This window comes from Rhinatrema bivittatum, chromosome 4, assembly GCF_901001135.1.
Source record: "Rhinatrema bivittatum chromosome 4, aRhiBiv1.1, whole genome shotgun sequence".
NCBI classification, from domain to species: Eukaryota; Metazoa; Chordata; class Amphibia; order Gymnophiona; family Rhinatrematidae; genus Rhinatrema; species Rhinatrema bivittatum.
Window position 1 is genome coordinate 128,589,495 of NC_042618.1, and position 13,798 is coordinate 128,603,292.

Below are 13,798 nucleotides of genomic sequence, written 5' to 3' on the forward strand. Positions count from 1 at the left end.
GACAGCTGTAACTAAGAAAGTGTGCACTGCTGATTTTAAGGGTCACACTTCTGCTACCTCTGCTGCCATACTACTGCCTGCTGCCTTGGATGGCTCTGCCACCATTTCCCTCATCTGCAAGATTAGACAACAGGGAGAAAAACAGGTAGTGTTGGCACATAATCTCCAAATTTAAATTTCTTCTGGCTGGATCTACCTGACTAAGCCTCTCTTTCCATTTTTTCTTTGGAGAAGCCCCTTTTTAAATTAGGTGCAGGACTCCCTGTCTTAGTACTTCCTCTGCTGCCAGTGCTAGCAACATATTTCCCTTGGACTCTGCCTTTCCCTGAAATCATGGAACTAAGTTGCCTCTGAGTACCTACTGCGAATTAAGATTATAAGGATTTTATCAAGTTGTTCTGTAATTGACTGTGTGTATACAGTACACCATTGACTGTACCTCTCTGTGTATGAATGTGGAAAACTATGTAGATAGTCATACACAGAGACATTGTGCAGTGTTGTGCTGCTGTACACTAGTGCACAGTGAAGCCTGCTCTATCAGTGGTCACAGGCCGCACAAGCCAAACTAGCAGCCTGCCTGATATGCTATCTGTGCTTGCTACAGCCTCACAGTAAGCACTGCAGTGCTGCTTATCACATGGACAAGACAAGCATAGCAGTGCCACTGCATACCCAAAAAACAATTGGCACTGGCTAGTCTGCTGCTTTACTATCTTAGGGTAAGAACACAGTTCGTCAGTACTCTTTTGTAGCAGCTGGCTACCAAACAGATTGTATCAACAGCTGAAGTGAATTTTAAAGTTTTGAACAAAAAAGACAACACTCTGTGTTCCTTCCAGAAAAAATCTAAGAAATGTGCAGTACAGCACTCTTTGCATATGTCCAGACTCCAGGATCAGTGTAACTGGATCCACAGAGCAGCGATATGCTGGAATAGAAAAATTATTCACTTTGCTATGCTGTCTCGGTGGTCTCCTTGCTAATTCAAGTCCTGCCCAGTGCCCACCAGTCTAGGTCAATACTGTGAGGTCACACATGACACACAGGAAAGGGTTGGTTGTTTTGTTAACAAGGATGTGCTGGCTAACCTGGCTACTGGTTACAATATTTTTTTAGCTATTACCACTGTGAAGAAATGCACCTGTTATTAGGGATGTGAATTGTTTTTTTATGATTTAAAAAAATCATCTGATATTTTTTAAATCGTCAAAAATTGTTAGAGTGCACGATACAATAGAATCAGTTAACTGACTCCAAATATGATATTTTTTCGATTCCCAGAACTCAACGTAAAGGTGGAGGTATTATGCTGATCATAAAAAAACTTTTTAGAATTAAAATTGCACCATCTTTTATCACTTATCCATATGAGCTTACCTTATTTGAATCTGATTCATTGCAATTATGCATTCTTTATTGTCCCCCTAGTTCATTAGCTCATAATATTTCTCCACTCATTGAATGCTTAACTTTAAATCTGAATCCGGATAAACCATCCATAATACTAGGGGATTTCAATGTACATGCTGACGATGTTATTCATGATTCTACTTGTATGATTCTTTGTGATTCTTTAGCAGCTCTTGGTTATAACCTTGTCTCCCGGGCCCCTACTCATAAGGCTGGTCATGCTTTAGACTTGATTTTTGTGAATGATAAATTATGTACGGATATTTCTTTGAATATATCACCTGTTCTGTGGTCTGATCATTTTTTAATTCATACTGAAGCTAAATTCAATACACCATCTTCACGCTCATATGAGAAACCAATTCCTATTACCTTTCAACTTAAACCTAATATTGAAGACTTATCTGTAGAATAGAGCTCCAGGAGCCACTCAAGTTGAATATTACTTATAGTGCTCCCAGTGCCTCGTAATTGCTTCAATTTTTTAATGGTGTGATTAATTATTATATGGACACACACATTATTAAAAATTCTCCAGGAATGACAACTAAAATTGAGAAAAAAGACAAAGAAAAAGTGAAAGGGCCTGAAGCCAAGTTGGCTTACACTCCCAAGATGGCATTCTAAACTAACAGGGTCATTTCTTATTTCACGTTAAAGCCTTAATCGAGTACAAACACTAGCATTAAGGCCCTAATGCATGCAATAACACCATAATTTGGGTTAGTATGCAAATGCGGAGGGAGGAGGGATAGCCTAGTGGTTAGAGCAGTTGACTATGAACCAGGAAACCAGGGTTCAAGTCCCGCTGTTGCTCCTTGTGACCTTGGGCAAGTCACTTTACCCTCCATTGCCTCAGGTACAAAAACTTAGGGGGTCATTTATCAAAATGTGATAAGCCGTTTTCGCATGTGATAGCACCATATCGTATGGTGCGATGCAAATTCAGAAAATAGGAGGAGTTAGGGGCACCTAGCTTGATGTTACCCAAGTAGAGAGTCCATCAAGCTAGGTGGAGTCCATCAAGCTAGGTGGAGAGAACATTGCCCAAATCTCATCTTGGAGTGAGTTTCCTCACTCCGAAGGCCATCAAATCTTCACAAGAGACCACTGTTCTGTTCAGACGTGTCACATAGAATGTCAAAGTGGCCCCTAACCCCCTACACTCATACCTAAACCCCACCTCGAGTTACTAGGTGGGCCTACCATAGGGGATGACATTATGGCCAGTCTCTCTCTCTCTCTCTCTCTCTCTCTCTCTCTCTCTCTCTCTCTCTCTCATGTCCACCCAGTGGTCATATGCAGGAAATACAGCAGGTCTGACACCTATCGCAAATTCTGATAATGGTATCGCAATGTGCACTAACTTAGCTCTTCGCATAGGTAATTAGTGCAAATTGCGATAAACTGACTTTTTGCATAAACAATTGCATGTAGTACTTACCGCATTTTGATAAATCCAGGCCTTAGATTGTAAGCCCTCTGGGGATAGAGAAATACCTACAGTATCTGAATGTAAACCGGTGTGATATCTCAATTGAGATCAAATGTCGGTATATAAAAAAATAATACATAAATAAATATACAAGTGGGTAGAGTTTGGGCATAGCTAATGGAAATGAGCAGCTCCTAAAAAGGATTTAATGAGAGAGACAGAGTGCATCTTTACACAAGCATCAATATGTCACACTCTATATCACTGTAAGAGGAGGCACTTTTAACTCAGAGTGTGGTTTGGGGGGGGGGGGTTGGGGTAGTTTTGGGGGATGGTTTTACATACATTGTATGAGGTACAAACAGGAAAGTGCACATCAACAAGCAAGTTAGAGAGTGCAACAAGCTAGGTAAGAGTGCATTGTACAAATCAACGCCTGCAATAAATGTATCACACCTTGCTGAAATTACCTATGCGATGCTGGAGCAGGAAAATTAGCCTAACCATACCCTCTTTTTTATCGTGGGTACTATTTCTGCTATATTTATAGCATTTTGATAAATCAAGGGTTATGATATTAAAACTAGAGAAAGCAGCAACTGCTTTCATGGAGAAGCTTGATTACTTAGAGAATTGGTCTCAACAAAATAATTTAAGATTTTTTGGAAAATGTTGCCGATGTTGATCTGACAGTGTTTCTGGAATCATGGCTGCTGCAGGAACTGGACATCAATAACTTAGAAGGGAATCATTCCATTGAATGGGCTCATAGAAATGGAGCAAAACCAATGAACACTGAGAGGCCCCAGGTGGTAATCACAAAATTCTTGAATTATTTTCATAAGATGAAATTTGTATTTGAATACTGAAAACATCGAGAGCTCACCTATCAAGGCCAGAAAATTCTACTTCAAGATTTTACTGTGGCAGTGGTTGCCAAGTAGAAAGAATTGTCAATCACATTTTCTGAACTACTCTGCTGAGAAATTAGATTTGCACTGCAATATTAAGTCAAATTAAAGCTTTAGCATAATGGGAAAATATAAAATTTTGAAACTGTGATAAAAGTAAAAGATTATATGGATACTTGTATCTTCTAATTACTTTTCTAGCATTTGGTATGGCATATCTTGCCGCATGATACTGATACAATGTGTTTTGTTTTGATGCACCATACAGTTATCAGTGCTAAGGCTTCTGTTAGAATATTTATGATATTTTAGTAACCATCAGTGATCAGGTAGCAATGTCAGACTACTGGACAGAGAAACAATAAAGAGTGAAATCAGCTTTTTTTTTCCCAGCTCACCTTGCAATATTTCTGTTCTTCAAGATTAAGACAATTCCATTCTAATGCTAGTGAAACTTTCTGAGGGCATGTTCTTCATCTTTTCCCACCGTTTAAGTTAACTTACTATTGTTACCTGAATAAAGGATAATGGGGCAACTAACTAGTGCCAGAGTCATGGTCAAAGTATTCCATTTTGGTTGCTGCACAGTGTTACAGACATTTATTTGAGATGAACAATAATACTGATTTATAACAGTGTGTAAGTCTTCAAACAAGATGATTACAAGGCAGTTTTACTTATGCTAAATTATCAACTGTTTAATAGCAGTTTGGGAGAATTTATGCTATTCATATGTTATATACCATGGAGTTTATGCAACTTACATGTAAAGGGGAAAGGTAGCTGGGTTTGAAATTTTTTTTCTTAAGGGGTAGCACCTGAGAACATCTGTGTTGACCACCAGAATCCAGTAGAGCCATTGGATGAGTGAGACTGATTTGGAAATAAGAATACAGGATAGGGTGTGAGAAGAAGAGAGAAGGAAGAAGGGAAAGATGGGAGAAGGAAATAGGGAGTTTGAACTAATTGACACAAGGAAAAGAGGACCTTTAGTTCAGCAGTGGGGGGAAATATAGCACTACAGATAACATAGTTTTTGGGAGAGTTGCTGGACATGCTGGGACGAGTGGTGCTCTCAAGCTAATGGGATTATGAACATGTTTCTAAAGCATATGTGGAGAAATTACTAAATTAAACATTATCTCATGGAATGTGACAGGTTTAGGAATGCCTGTGAAGCGTGAAAAAGTCCTTAGTCATCTTAAATGACTGAACTATAAATAGCGATCTTATAAAAAAAACACACTTATTGAAAAAAGAACACAAGAAATTGAAACATCTTTGGATTGTGCCACTTTTCTATGTGGTGGATAATACCAAAAGTAGAGGGATAGCTATATTCAAACATATGTCAATTAAGATGTCACAAATGTTACAAGGTCCAAAGGGAAACTACTTAATTCTGCGAGGAGAACTGCAAGGCACACAGATAGTTTTAGTTTCAGCCTATGCCCCTAATTCATGTGATCATGCCTTTTTCATGAATTTAGTATATAACGTGATCTCTATGGGAGCATCTTCATTAATAATAGGTAGGGATTTTAATTGTATAGTTGACTCTGAATTATACTGCACTCCAGGCGGTAAGGAGAAGGAATTGGAGGAGCAGAAAGGAATTAAATTTCTTTGCAACCATTTGAATTTATTGGATGAAGAACTCTTAATCCATTCACTAGGGATTGTACCCACCAGGCAAAAGTGCATGACATCAAGACTCACATTGATTATATACAAATCCAAAGCCCTATTTAGAACATAAGAAAATGCCATACTGGGTTCATCAAGCCCAGCATCCTGTTTCCAACAGTGGCCAATCCAGGCCATAAGAACCTGGCAAGTACCCAAACACTAAGTCTATTCCATGTTACCATTGCTAATGGCAGTGGCTATTCTCTAAGTGAACTTAATAGCAGGTAATGGACTTCTCCTCCAAGAACTTATCCAATCCTTTTTTAAACACAGCTATACTAACTGCACTAACCACATCCTCTGGCAACAAGCTTCATTTACCAACAAGCTTCATGTCTCAATCAAGGCTTTGGGTGAAACTCAAGATAGGACCTTCAAATGGTGCATGCCAGCAGGGTTAATTCAGGTTAAGGACTTTCATTAATTCCTTATGTCATAGTGGAAAACACATGAATGGCACAATAAAGACCACCAGACAGATCCAGTGTTGTTCTGGTAAACCATGAAAGTGGTATTACGAGGGGAGATAGTGAGCTATGTTTCTCACAGGAAAAAGCTTCTAAACTGTAAACTCCTGAAATTGGAAAAAGAGCTACAGGAAACCAAACACGCATTGTTATCTTCACCTTCTCTAGTGTTGAAAGATACTTATAATCAGAAAAAACTGTTTAATGATTTACTGCACAGCAGAGCCATTTACTACTTACAACTGTGGAAAGATAAACTTTATTTGCACGGGAATAAATCCAGAAAACTTCTAGCCAGCTTAATTCGAGGACACCAGGTGCCAAAGTTCATTTTGTGAATCAGAGAACAAAAGGGTCAGATATGGTCTTCGACCAGCAACATAGGAAGAATATTCAAAGAATTATACATAGATGAAACTAGAGGTAATGTCAGGGACAAATTTCTTGCGAGACTTATCTTTGTCAACCCTCACTGCTGATATGTTGCAAAAACTAAATGAACCGATATCTAAATATAAAATAGGATTTGCAATATCTGGTTTCGAAAATTACAAATCCCCAGGCTCAGATGGCTTTGATACCCTCTTTTATAAGCCTCTAAATTAATATATTCAAGGGGACTTACATGGTTTATTCAGTGCCTTACTAATGTGAAGGAATATGATCACTAGCATAGGAGAGGCCATAATTATAGTCTTGCAGAAGGGTGGCAGGGATCCTCTAAATCCTGCATCATATAGCAGGTATCACTTTTGAACTTAGACATCAAACTCTATGCTAAGGTATTGGCAAACTAATTATGCTCATATTAATTACCCCAGATCAAGTGGAATTTGTCCAGGGCAGAAGATCGACTGTCACTATCAGGATAGTGATCATGGCCTTAGAAGCATGTCACAGGGGCACTGTATGGGATCCCTTGTTCATAGATTGTGAAGCAGAAAAGGCATTCGAAAAAGTGTCTTGTCCTTTCTTATAACAGGTGCTTTTGAAATTTGAGTTTGTGGGCACAATTTATTAATTAATATACTGTACATGAATCCAAGTGCAAATGTTTTTATAAATGTGTGCTTACTAGAGATTTTCCAGTTATATCAAGGCACAAGGCAGAGCTGCCCTCTCTTTCCTCTACTCTTTATTTTGACCCTGGGGCCATTAATATATAAGTTGAAGCTGGATCAAGTACAGGGTATTCTAGTAGTGTCAGCAGTGTTGAAAACACTATTGTTCACTGATGATATTTTGCAGCTATTTGCTCCTGCAGAAACTTCCTTTCCAATAGCATTAGAGATATTTGCAAATTATGAATAGTTCTCAGGCCTTAAATTGAATCTTGATAAGACTGAAGCACTAGATGTTCTAGATGTGTTGCAACACAGATGGCTACATTTCCCTTTAAAATGGCAACTAGATAAACTTAAATATTTGGGCATCCAACTCCACAGATATTTGGGATCGTGGAACTCTCAAAATATCACACCTGTCCCAAAAAGGGCATGGAGAGTTGCATGCTTTTCCAATTTTATTACAGGAAGAATAACCTTATTTAAAATGACTCTGTTTCCCAAATTGTATGTTTTCCAAATGGTTCCTTTTTAATAAAGAGATGTAATCTACATTAATTGAAGAGAACATAAGAACATAAGAACTTGCCATGCTGTGTCAGACCAAGGGTCCATCAAGCCCAGCATCCTGTTTCCAACAGAGGCCAAAACCAGGCCACAAGAACCTGGTAATTACCCAAACACTAAGAAGATCCCATGCTACTGATGCAATTAATAGCAGTGGCTATTCCCTAAGTAAAATTGATTAATAGCCATTAATGGACTTCTCCTCCAAGAACTTATCCAAACCTTTTTTGAACCCAGCTACACTAACTGCACTAACCACATCCTCTGGCAACAAATTCCAGAGCTTTATTGTGCTTTGAGTGAAAAAGAATTTTCTCTGATTAGTCTTAAATGTGCTACTTGCTAACTTCATGGAATGCCCCCTAGTCCTTCTATTATTTGAAAGTGAAAATAACCGAGTCACATCTACTCGTTCAAGATCTCTCATGATCTTAAAGACCTCTATCATATCCCCCCTCAGCCGAGGATGTGTAACCTGTTTATTTGGCATGGGAAGAGGTCAAGGATAGCCCCTTCGAAGTTGATGGTTCCAAAAACTGAGGGCAGTCAGGTTTCCAGATTTCCAATTCTATAATTTTGCATGTCAACTTTGGCATGTAGGGAACTGGTTGTTACATCAAAGTGATTATATTTATTTATTTATTTATAGTTTTTATATTTATTTATAGTTTTTATATTTATTTATAGTTTTTTTATATTTATTTATAGTTTTTATTATACAGATGTAATAATCACCTGCTGTTCTATTTACCTATATATTTGTAATTTTTTTTTACATGCTAAGCCCATTATATTACCAAGTTGGAAACTTAAGTCCATTTTTGTAAAAGCATCCAGAAGAACCTGGAGGCTACTTAGGATGTCAATGAAGCCATCTGTTACAACATTTTTATTCATATCTCTGAAAGGTAGTCTTGATTTTCCTCCAGGTGACTTATATAATGCATTTACTAAAGTGCAAACAGGGACCTCATGGACAATAACAGATTTTATTGATAAAGAGAATCACACTAATCATACCTCTGAACACAGTAAACAGCTGTTGGGCCTTGACAATTTAATATATTTGCAAGCTCATAGTAATATTCTGTAACTATTGCATGGCAATGATCTTGAAATTCATTCTCCATCATTCAATGTTTTCATAAGAATGTGTAAAACACATGGTCATTCTTTATCTCACCTTTGTAAATTTATACTAAATTTAGACTTACATGATTCACAATCACAGCTTTGGTGTGGCAAGGGGAGGTAAGGGAGAACTTAGATGAGGGACTCATGCAAGAATGTAATGATGTGATTTATAAAACTACAGATAATGTAATCTTCTATGAGCTTCCGTTTACAGTGCTTCACAGAACAATCATTTTGCCTGTCAGAGCTCATTAGATTGGATTATCTGATGACTCTTTGTAAGAAATGTGTTATGATCAGGCTTGTGAACCCTTGGACCGACGGGAGGATGGTATACCTTAGGAGGTGGATCCTGAGGTTCCCCCATCGGGAGGCAAGGCGGAACAGAAGATGTGACCGGCTGACCCTTGGCACTGAAGACTGAGGTGACTGAGGAGAAGGCGAAGAGTCAAGACATCGGAGAAGCCAACTGGGTCTTCGCCACTGGAAGCCCGCGGTCCCCCCGGGAGGAGACCGTAGGGACCCGGGCCACTGGGACTTAGGTGGACCTTTGAGAGGTCGAGGAGTCGTGAGGTCGGTGCAAGGGCTAACTGGAGCTTCGCCACTGGAAGCCCGTGGTTCCCCCGGGAGGAGCCCATAGGGACCTGGACCGCTGGGACTTAGAAGGGCCCTTGGAGACGATGGTCTAGAAGAAGCGCAAGGTCGAGTGCCAGAGGGTCATCGCTTACCAGTCCGAGGTCACACACTGAGGGATCACCGCTTGCCAGTCCGAAGTCACACACCAGGAATCACTGCTTGCCAATCTGAAGTCACACACCAGGAATCACAGAGATGAGACAGGAACCAGGAAGCAAGGATCCAAAGCACAAGAAGACTCACCGAAGCAAGCAGACTCGAACAACAAAGACGTTGCCAAGTCAAGGAATGAGCAGAGGAAGTCTCCTTATATACTTCCCCTGGTCCGGTACATTGGAAACAGGTGTAGGCAATTAAAGGGATGAGGTCCCTTTAAATCCAGCAAGGAGGTGTGGCCTCGCACCTAAAATGGCGGCAGCCATCTTGGATTCCCGGCCGCAGAGGAAGGCTGCCCGATGCCGCAAGGGAGGAGCAGGGATGGCTCCCAACCTGGCGGCCACCCCAGAGGCCAACGCTGGCGCACGGGAACAACTGGCACCAGACTCTAGCAGTTTCCTCCCGACGCTGCAGCGGCAGCCCACCATCAGGGTTCAGGTAGGACGGCCGTGGAACACAACAAAATGTCACTTTACTTCTGCTACCCAAATTCATTTCTTGTTGGAGTGTCTGAGATTTTTGCAATTTTGGGAAGAAGTTAAAAGGTCTTTAATATGACCCATTAATCAATTTCGTTTGGCTGTACATTTGCTTTACTAGGACACTCCTCTGACACCCAAATATTGGATAATATAATAGTTATAAGCTAAATGGCTTACCAGACTATATTCAGCCTTTATTCAGCTAAATTCTAGCTGGCTAATAAGTTAGGGGCATATTACTAGGCTCTCAGGTATTGCTGCTCATGCATAGTAGGTACTATATCCCAAAGAGTTTTCTCTTTGGCATGATACATGTGTGAGCTCTGAATACAGTCCACTAATGTACTCTAGATAATTGAGAAGCTGTTAAAATCACCACTGAACTCTACGTTATTGAGAAGCTGTCAAGACCAGAGTGAATTTGTTGCTATGTTTATCATAATTTTCAGTAATGTATATTATTGTAAGTTGTTTTTTATGTCCTTTTGTACAACATGTGAGTGTTTTATTTTGTACATTGCTTAGGCTATAAGTGTTAAGTGATATATAAATTTTAATATGTGTAAATGTAGGTGTAGTCCAGGAGGAGTTGAGTTAGTGGGCTAAGACTGATAAAGTCAAAGAGCTGTCCTAAACTTAGCTGGCTATAGTTAACCGGCTAACTAATTAAGAAAACCCGCTATATTATTTAACAGTTTTTTATTCAACATATTGAGGCATATTCAACAGTGTGGCTGCACTGTTGAATATGCCTCTAAAGTTAGCCAGATATGTTTATCCAGTTAGCCAGATATGTTTATCCAGCTTAACTTTGTTGTCTGGACTGTGTCTGAATATAGACCTCATAGTTACCACACAACAGTGTCATAAGTTATACAGTTAGTAAACAAATAAATAATTCACTAAGAGAAGCCTAAAATATCCCACAGGAAAATCAGGCATAAGATGTCTGGAATCTCTTCTTCCTTCTACTGCAAATAAACTTAAAGATGCATTTGAGTACCAATTTTAAGATTTATAATTAAGAGTGCATGACAAATGCATCTTGTTACAAGAATGCTGGACAATATTCAACTTACTCATACGAGCAGAAAATGAGACCACTGGTTTCATAAAGCCTAGCAAACTGAGGTCTTTTGGCAGTTATCCTGTTCAAATCTTTCATGTTTTAATCTCAGAGTCAATAATTTAGTTAATTTGTAATGAAATGCCCAAGTGATACAGGAGCTTTACCTTTTATGAAAAAGAACAAGGACAGTAACTGAGAGGCCGATATTCAGAAGCCATTTAGACTGATAATGTTTCAGTTATACATCTAAATGGCAAAGCAACAATATTAGAGGCTATATGCGGCTAAATTCTAACCAGATAGCGAAGTATATGGCTATAATTTAGCCACATAAATTGGGTGCAGTCCAAGGGTGGTCAGTTGGCCTTTCAGGGCAGGCCAAAGTTAGTAGCATAATATACTTATCTGGCTAACTTTAAGATAGCTGGGTATATTTAGCAGTGGAAGTGTGGCACTAAATATCCCTATTAAGTTAACTGGATAATTAAATCCGGCAAAATTAACTAGCCGCTCCATGGCTAAACATTGGCCCTGAATTCAAAGAAGCATGGAATAAACATAGAGGTTCTCAGAGGGACTGGTAGGGATTGTACAGATGACTAGTTCATGTGGATATGCAGACTAGATAGGCCATGTGGCTTTTTCTGCCATCATATTTTTATGTTTACCTGGCTAACTTCTGAAGTTAAAATGATACAGAGGGTAAACAGTTTGTAAATAACTCCCTATTAATGGATGGCCGGCGCCATCTTGTGCTCCTACCATGTGACAGGGGCTGACCAATGGCACCGGTAGCCACTGTGACATGGTAAGGTCAAAGGCTATCGGTGCCATTTTGAATACCGACAGCCGACAGCCCGAGTGCAGGAGATCGCTCCAGGACCCCGCTGGACCACAAGGGACTTTTGGCAAGTCTTGGGGGGTGGGGGTGGGGGTCTCCTGACACTTGCAGGCCCATGGGCCTGCAAGTGTCAGGAGACCCCCACCCCTATGTTTTTACAGTGCTCTGCTTTTGAATTTAAAGATGCAGAACTAGAGTTACAGACAGTAACTTTAATACTGGTGCTCGGCGCACATATATACACATATGCCAGCTCGCACCAAAGGACGCGGCCACTTTATAACATACATGCGTATATGTGCGCATGGTATAAAATAGGCTGAATGTGGTACATGTGTGCACAATTTTATATGGAAGTGTGTATGTGTGCCCAAATGGCGCCTCTAACACGTAAATGGGGGAATTGTTTAAGGGACGTGCACCTACGCCATTACTAGTTTTCCCAGTTCATTCCCAGTTCACCCATCTAAGGGATAGGACTTCCAAACCCTGCTAGATTATTAGCCTCCTTTTCCCCCTGCTAGCCCCAACCTTTAAAACTCTGCTGACTAGCCTAGGGTTTTTTTTTGTTTTATTACTTACATGCCATCCATAGCAGTTGTAAAGTTATGCATTAGGGGACCCCGCCGCATGCTTATGCACAGAAATACTTATGTATAGATTTCATGTTATAGTCCCGGACTACCCATGTCCTGCCCGGACTACGCCCATGGCCATGGGTGGCTTTCAAAATTCGCTGTACGCACCAACTGGACATATTCACGTATCTCCTGGCTTTGGCTCGCACTGGGCTTTTAAAATTCACCTAATAGGTTATTGCAGCAGGCAGAGAACAAGTACAGTAACTACATTTATATAATTTAGTTCAGTGTAGGCCATCTGTATCTTTGTCTAACTTTTCTTTATATCCCTTTTATGAATGATACTTACAGAATTATTTAAGTTGAGAGGGAATATTTTGTTCTATAAGCAGTGCCAGTCTCCAGGATTCTGAGTCTTACATTTTGGAGTAAAATGCTGGAAACAGTGGTGTACCGAGGGTCTATGGTGTCCAGGGGTCAATGCATTTGTGTGCCTCTCTCCCCCCCCCCCCCCCCCCCCATGCTTCTTGTACTAATGCTTAAGGTCACAGAAAATCAGTGGCATCTGTAGACCAAAGAATTTGGGAGGGGGGGGGGTAGCCAAAATGACATGTCCTCATATCACACCCACCTCCATAGCATGGCCCCCTGTTTTAAAATTGGTTATAGAAAAGTCTCACTAATATAGTGCAAAGGGTCTTCTGCAAAATTTTAAAAAGCTGGCTAGTTTCACACTTTTAGAAAAACTACTATTAAAATTATTTGATAGCCTCATTCAACTAATTCTATATGGCAAGGAGAGTGAAGACTGGAATGTATACAGGAAGGGAAAGTATCAATACAAATCCCACATCTCCAGTTCTGTAACACTGTGCATCCACAGAAATTCCCCCAACAATGGAGCTTGGATGTTTCCCTTACAGCTCATCATACCACAAAATATTTTCAAATTCTGGTGTTACCTCACAGTAACAGCAGCACAAATACCTTCCACTGCTAGACACATAGTGAACTACCACAAAACCCCTCAAAAAAGACACTCAAAATCTATACAGCAAACCTATCATAACGTAAACCTATCATAATGTAAACAAGAACCCTCCCTGTGATAAAACACTGGATCCCAGAATACCAATACACCACCTACTGGGGAATCAAACCAAACCCTTTTATATAGATCCCTACACAGACACGCTAGCAGAATCTCTCATCATGGTTACATGCACAGAGCAGAAACAGACCCTCACCAAATACAGAATAAAGGATTACAAATATAAAGGATTTCAAATTAGACAAAAACTGAAATGGAAACCCCAAGTAGCCAGACTCTATGGGGTAGATTTTCAAATACCG